The sequence below is a fragment of the Haplochromis burtoni genome, unplaced genomic scaffold, assembly GCF_018398535.1.
Source record: "Haplochromis burtoni strain Fernald_Lab_line unplaced genomic scaffold, NCSU_Asbu1 Contig_7, whole genome shotgun sequence".
Taxonomy (NCBI): domain Eukaryota; kingdom Metazoa; phylum Chordata; class Actinopteri; order Cichliformes; family Cichlidae; genus Haplochromis; species Haplochromis burtoni.
The window spans coordinates 2,561,849-2,567,943 of NW_024582368.1; the positions used below are offsets into that span (position 1 = coordinate 2,561,849).

Here is a 6,095-nt window from a genome sequence, read left to right on the forward strand (position 1 = left end):
TCTAGGTTGATTTTTTTTTCATATTGTTCCTGTGTGAAATAAGTAAATCTTGCAATTTGTTACCCATGTATGTTGTATTTTACCGTTCTTCTTCAGCTGCCTTGCCTTCCTCGCGATGTCTGCATTTTTTCGTGTCAGATGCTCATTAATGAAAAGTTGGGCTTGTGAATCATGATTCACGAGTCAGTAAAGTGATTCTCGAGTATTGAACGATTCGTTCACGAATCAAACATCACTAGTGGAGAGTGTTCTATGCTCTATGCAAATGCAGGAAGAGGGCCACCTGTATCATGAAGGAGCCCACTCACCCAGTACGCCCACTCTGTGTCCCGCTCCTCTCAGGCAGGAGGCTGAGGAGCTTTAAATGCAAAACTACCAGACTGAGAAACAGCTTTATTTCAGAAGCTGTGAGACTTCTTAATGCATAATGGACAAGAACTGTTATTATAGCTCCTTAATCACTACTGACACTTTCTGACATCGACACCTTATCAATGCTGGTCATTATTCCCTTTTGCTGCTAAAGTATTTATACCTATACTCCATACTAGTACTCAGGTTGTTGCACTCTATTTATTTGTATTACTTTATTACTTGTTATTCGGTTTTATATTGTTATTGTTATTTTATTGTTATTCATTGTTTTCTGTTATTATTTTTGTTTTAATCTGTTTTTTTTAAAAATTCTGTTTCTTTTCGCTCAGGAACCGTGTGTACGTAGTTTTGTTCTACCTCATGTAAACATGTGATGCGAATGACAATACAGCTTCCTTGAATCATTGAATCGTTGAACAAATATGGTTATGAAATAATTCAAGCATTTAAAGTGGATCATACAGGTGAGGTATCATCAAAATATACAGCAGACTTACAGTAAAACAGCCACTGTAGGCTTCAAAAAATAATAACACAACTCAAAAATATTTCATACATAAGATAGATGGATAATAACACGTATCTATAAAATGTTTCTCAGATGTATTATTATTTATAATAAGTCACATTTGTTTTGAGTGATTGTTAACTGAATATTTTAAAATGTAGGTATTGACTTTTCAAATTTTTGTAATTCTTTTATGATAATTCTTCTTAATAAAAAGAACAAGTAGTCTGACTCACACTAAAATGGATTAATACTCAGGTTTTTCCCCTTACTGTTTCACAAAGTGTTAAAAAGGGAATGTCCACAACTTAGACTTCTTTAATGGAGGATATTTTATTAAAGCAATTTAGCCAGAGAAAAACAAGAACAGAATCAAATAATAATCACCTATTGTAGGGCTGCACGATTAATCGTTAGAAAATCGCGATCTCATTCATACTTATGTGCGATCTCATTTCCAAATGACAACGATTTTAAAAAAAAAAAAAAAAGACGACGATTGTACCGCATTTTGATCCGGGACGTAATCTGCATGAAAACAAGCGCTCACTCTTCCTGCTCAACAAATGACAAGGGCGGAGCCTTATACCACGTGATACAGAAGCTGTGCGTGATGCTAAAATTAGCAGGGAAAAAACAACGGAGAGCACGTCAGGGATGACGAGAAAGTGACAGGAGAAAATCCGTCCCGGTCAACCACCCAAACATCAATAACGGGAACCTTATACAGCGCTTCCCTATACCCGTCGAACTCCCGCAGGCACAAAGAAATTACGGAGGCTATCACTTATCACCTGACCAAAGATATGGCTCCCATCAACACTGTGCAAAACGAGGGATTTAGGAAAATGATCAACACCCTAGACAAACGCTACACAGTGCCGTCCCGCAACTATTTTTCTATTGTTGCACTACCTGCTCTATACACGCAGTGTCGAGCAACGGTGGAGACGGAATTTCAAGCAGTACAACATTTTGCGGCAACAACAAAACGTGAGACATTTGTTGTTTTTATGTTTATTTATTGTTTTTATGTTCAGTCTCAACTGTTACGAAGTTGATGTGCAGTTAATAAGTGCAATAAATATTTATACTGGAAAAGAAAATCGTGAGAGAATCGTGATCTCAATTCTAAGCCAAAAAATCGTGATTCTCATTTTATGCAAAATCGTGCAGCCCTAACCTATTGTGACATCAAATTTACCTTACTGACAACAACCGATCCCCAGCTACACCTTATCATCTTTTCTCTATCTGACTTTTCCACATACGTAGTTTAAAACAATAAAATCACTTAATTACATTTTGTTCTCTTCTATGTCATTCTTAACATAAAAAATTCTGTTCCATATGAACAATCAGTCACAGATGAATACTGTATACTTCACATTAGCTCATTCTCACATGAACATCTATTTTCACATAATCTCTCATTAATTCAAATACAGAAGAATATCATCATTTAAATGATATCGTCTTATCCGATATATATGAAAAACTTATACCTGATGATATTCTGATCAGTATGAAGCAATTAAGCAGAATTAACTGTCAGCAAAATCACATATGAATAATGTTTCTTTGGTGAACGAGTACATCATACTTAATACCATTTCTCTTATTAGGAATCATATATAATATTGAATTGGTGACACATTTCTCTGCTACGGTCGAAGCTGGATCATGTCTATGCACAGAAAATCTAGACATTAACATAATTTTCATTAGTCAACCCTCATTTCTCATTCACCATATCAAGTAAACATAACTTAATTATATTTATGATTAAGAAAAAAGATGATTCACTATCACCAAATGCACATACTCAAAAACACACAAAACGCTGGATGTTAAGACCTTTTACCGTCTTACAGATGTGATGACAGGTAATCCAGGGAAACATCAATGTCTCTCCATGCCACTTCTCTTGACAATGTTTGTGTTTATGATGTTCATTTATTACACTAAAGCCACTGAACAGAGTTACTGTGGTGGCATCTAATAGTTGTGCTTTCTCCAAAATATCCTGTAATTGTCTGATGATCCACATAGAGACTGGTGGTACCTTTAATGAAAATAAACAAATAAATACAAATTAAATCAATTAAGAATAAATAAATACATAAATAAAATCAAAATAAATAGAGTAATAAGTGGAAAATGTATTGAAAAGTCAGTCTTCGCATTTATTCCATATTCTGAAGAAAAAGAGCATATTCAGCCTTTAAAAAATAAAATAAAACTTTGTTTTGTGCTTTGTCATTAAAAAAAATTATAGTTATTTAAAATATTTACAAAAATGAGCACTAACCAGTGGTATTCTTGAAATTAACACTCCCGGGTTAGGGTGAAGCAACAGTCCAAGTAAGTTGAACGCTGTGACACTGAATTAGATGTCAGAGCTTGCAAAGTTTGTCAACAAGTTGAGCATAGACACACACACACACACACATACACACCCTGCCCTTCTTTGCACTGGATAAAGCCTGCCCCCTTGTGTGTGAATCAACATTGAACATTGAATGAGTAGCCAAGCAACATATTAAAAAAAATTATTTTTATCATTTTCTTTTTATGATATGCATAAATGTACCTATCAGCTAGTGAGTGTGATATTCAATAAAAGTATTAGATTTGTTGAAGCGGATGCTGGTTACAGAAACTGTAACTGTGGAAAAATTCGAGACAACTGTTGTTCTGAGGGTTTGGAGAGATTCTCCCTATGTGGCATAAATATTAGCTCGAGGTCTAAATATTAGTTTTACATGCTTGTGTGCAAACGTTTTGAGTCACTGCTTATTTCTCTGTATTTTGCTTCCAGACTTTTTTTTTTTTAATGATCTTGAGTACTTCAGGCCTTTTGAAGGTCGTTTTAATATTTTCTTTGGATATTGGTGCTTTTCTTTTTTTTTTTTTCAACCACATGTATCCATAAATCTTTAATGATAAAGAAGACAACATATATGAGATTATACATGTGTAAAAAATGACAAAAAATCAATTATTTATCCTTCCAGTTTTGTATGCTTTAACAGGTAGTGAGAATAAATTAAGTCTAATTACACACCCATAAAAACAGCTTAGCAATGAATGTCTTATCAATGAATATCATCCCATGTTAGCTTATCTGTAATTATAATACCAGAACTGGTAAATAGTAAATGCTCCATCAGTCACAAATGAAAATTTGAGTTCTTGTTTAAAAACCAAAATTTTAGAGGCGACAGAGAGAACATTCATCATTCTAAAGGAATGAAAAAAGAATGAAACAATCAACTATTTCCCTGCTCATCTATATATTCACATTTTTTCCCTTAAGCATCATCTGTTTACATTAGGTAATGATTTGTTTTCTGAAAAAGCAATGTGACCAATGTACACGAGGACATAAAGACAGTCCATATGATAAAAAAAGAAAAAAAAACTTTAACACAATAAAAGCAGTAAGTTATCAAACGCAAACATGTCAACAAGACGGGACAAAATATTGCAACTATGCACTGGTTTTTGCTGGTGTTCCAACGTTTTTTTTCCACAAAGTTTAGGAATGTGTTTATGGCACACACAAAACAAACTGAATGGCAGAAAACAGTGTCCATAAATCTAAACACACACACAATTACAAGGAAAACAGGAATCAGAATCAGAATCAGAATGGGGTTTATTGCCAAATGTTGAGCAGGTTTACAACATTAGGAAATTGCTGCGGTGCTTCAGTGCAAACATGGTGTCATAAATAACACTTAAATAGACATGGAAAAAATAAAAGTAGGGATAAGAATTAAAAGTGCTACGTGGAAAGATATGTGCATGAGATATACATGAGATATATACATGAGAGTAAGAATTAAGAGTGCTACGTTGAAAGATATATACATGAGTGCAGGTGGTGATCAGTGCCAAACATGGAATGATACAGTGAACACAGCGTAGGGTCATGTGTTAGTGGTGGGAACAGTCATATGGTTATTGTTCATGTGTCCAACAGCAGAGGGGAAGAAACTGTTCTTATGGCGAGAGGTTCTGGTGCGAATGGACCGGAGCCTCCTGAAGTAAATAAAATGGGACAGAGACTTAGCAAGACATGGAAACAGAGGAAGGGCTTGGATGAACAGGAAGAAAGGAATTAATCAAGACTAGTTTATCAAAGATAAACTAGTCTTACAACATAATGAACTAAATTAAAGCAAAAACTCTAAACAAGGCAAACAAGACACAAAAAACATGATCCATGAGAAATAAGAAACAAAAATTATACTTAAACCCAAGAAAACTCAGAACCCTGGTCAGAAAAATAGAAACCCATGCCTTGAAGCTCCTGGCAAAAGGTTTTTGGTGATGTCAGAGCAGGCTTGGAGTTTTAAGTCAACAAAACATTGACAATACACTATATCCCTCAGCACTCAGCAATCTTCCTCTGTAACTTTACATGTACTACCAATGCATTGCTGAGATGCTGTGGTTCCAAAATCTTTCCATGTTGCAATAACATAACTTAGAGTTGATTGTGGAAGATCGAGGCGAGAAGAAATTTCACAAACGGACTTGTTGCAACAGTCAGTTACAGTCCTGTTACAATGCCATTACTGGACCAGTTCAGTGAGCTCTTTGGAGAATGCAAATCTTTCGAAAATGGAGGAAAACTGAATGGCTCGGTGATTGATCTGCTGACAGTAAAAGAAAACATTGCAGCATATATCCTGCAAAAACACCAGTAAAAGGTAGATATAAAAATGATAGAAAGGCCAAAAGTTCTAATATTTAAAGATTTCAGTAGTGATTGGCTAATGTACTGCATGTAACTTCTGTGTCTTTTGCCTCACCCTGAGAACAGAAACAAATATGACGATTAGAAAGAAAAAGCAAAGACCAAGGTGACCAAAATTAAAGCGAATCATGTCTTATGAGGACAATGAGCTAAATTATTTGAAAAGAGAGAAACAGTATGTGAGAAATCGTGTGTGTTTGGTTTCAGGTCTTTTAATATTTACCCTCTTGTTTCTTTATGGTAACAACTGAACAAACAAAAGGAGTGGAAACAGAACACTTTACAGTCGTGTCATTCTTTAAGAAAAAAAAAGTTAAAGTCTGCTTATACTCAAATACAAATGTATAGTTGTAGTATGTTAGGGTTACCTCGGGTGATTTTCTTCTAATCAGAATCAGAATCAGAATACTTTATTGATCCCTGGGCGTAACAACTGAACTGTAC

General features: G+C 34.7%; 1 protein-coding gene and 1 long non-coding RNA gene across 2 annotated transcripts in view; both read right to left on the reverse strand.

Annotated features, from left to right (window-relative positions):
* The window catches only part of LOC102288488 (polymeric immunoglobulin receptor-like), a gene marked incomplete in the record, with an annotated part of 32,261 nt that overhangs the window by 15,577 nt on the left and 10,589 nt on the right, over positions 1–6,095 (reverse strand).
* On the reverse strand, positions 4,868–6,095 carry LOC121815230. The gene is made up of 3 exons (XR_006054907.1): positions 6,020–6,095; positions 5,875–5,898; positions 4,868–5,707 (listed from the first exon to the last, which is right to left on the reverse strand). It is a non-coding gene; the product is annotated as an uncharacterized LOC121815230 (long non-coding RNA).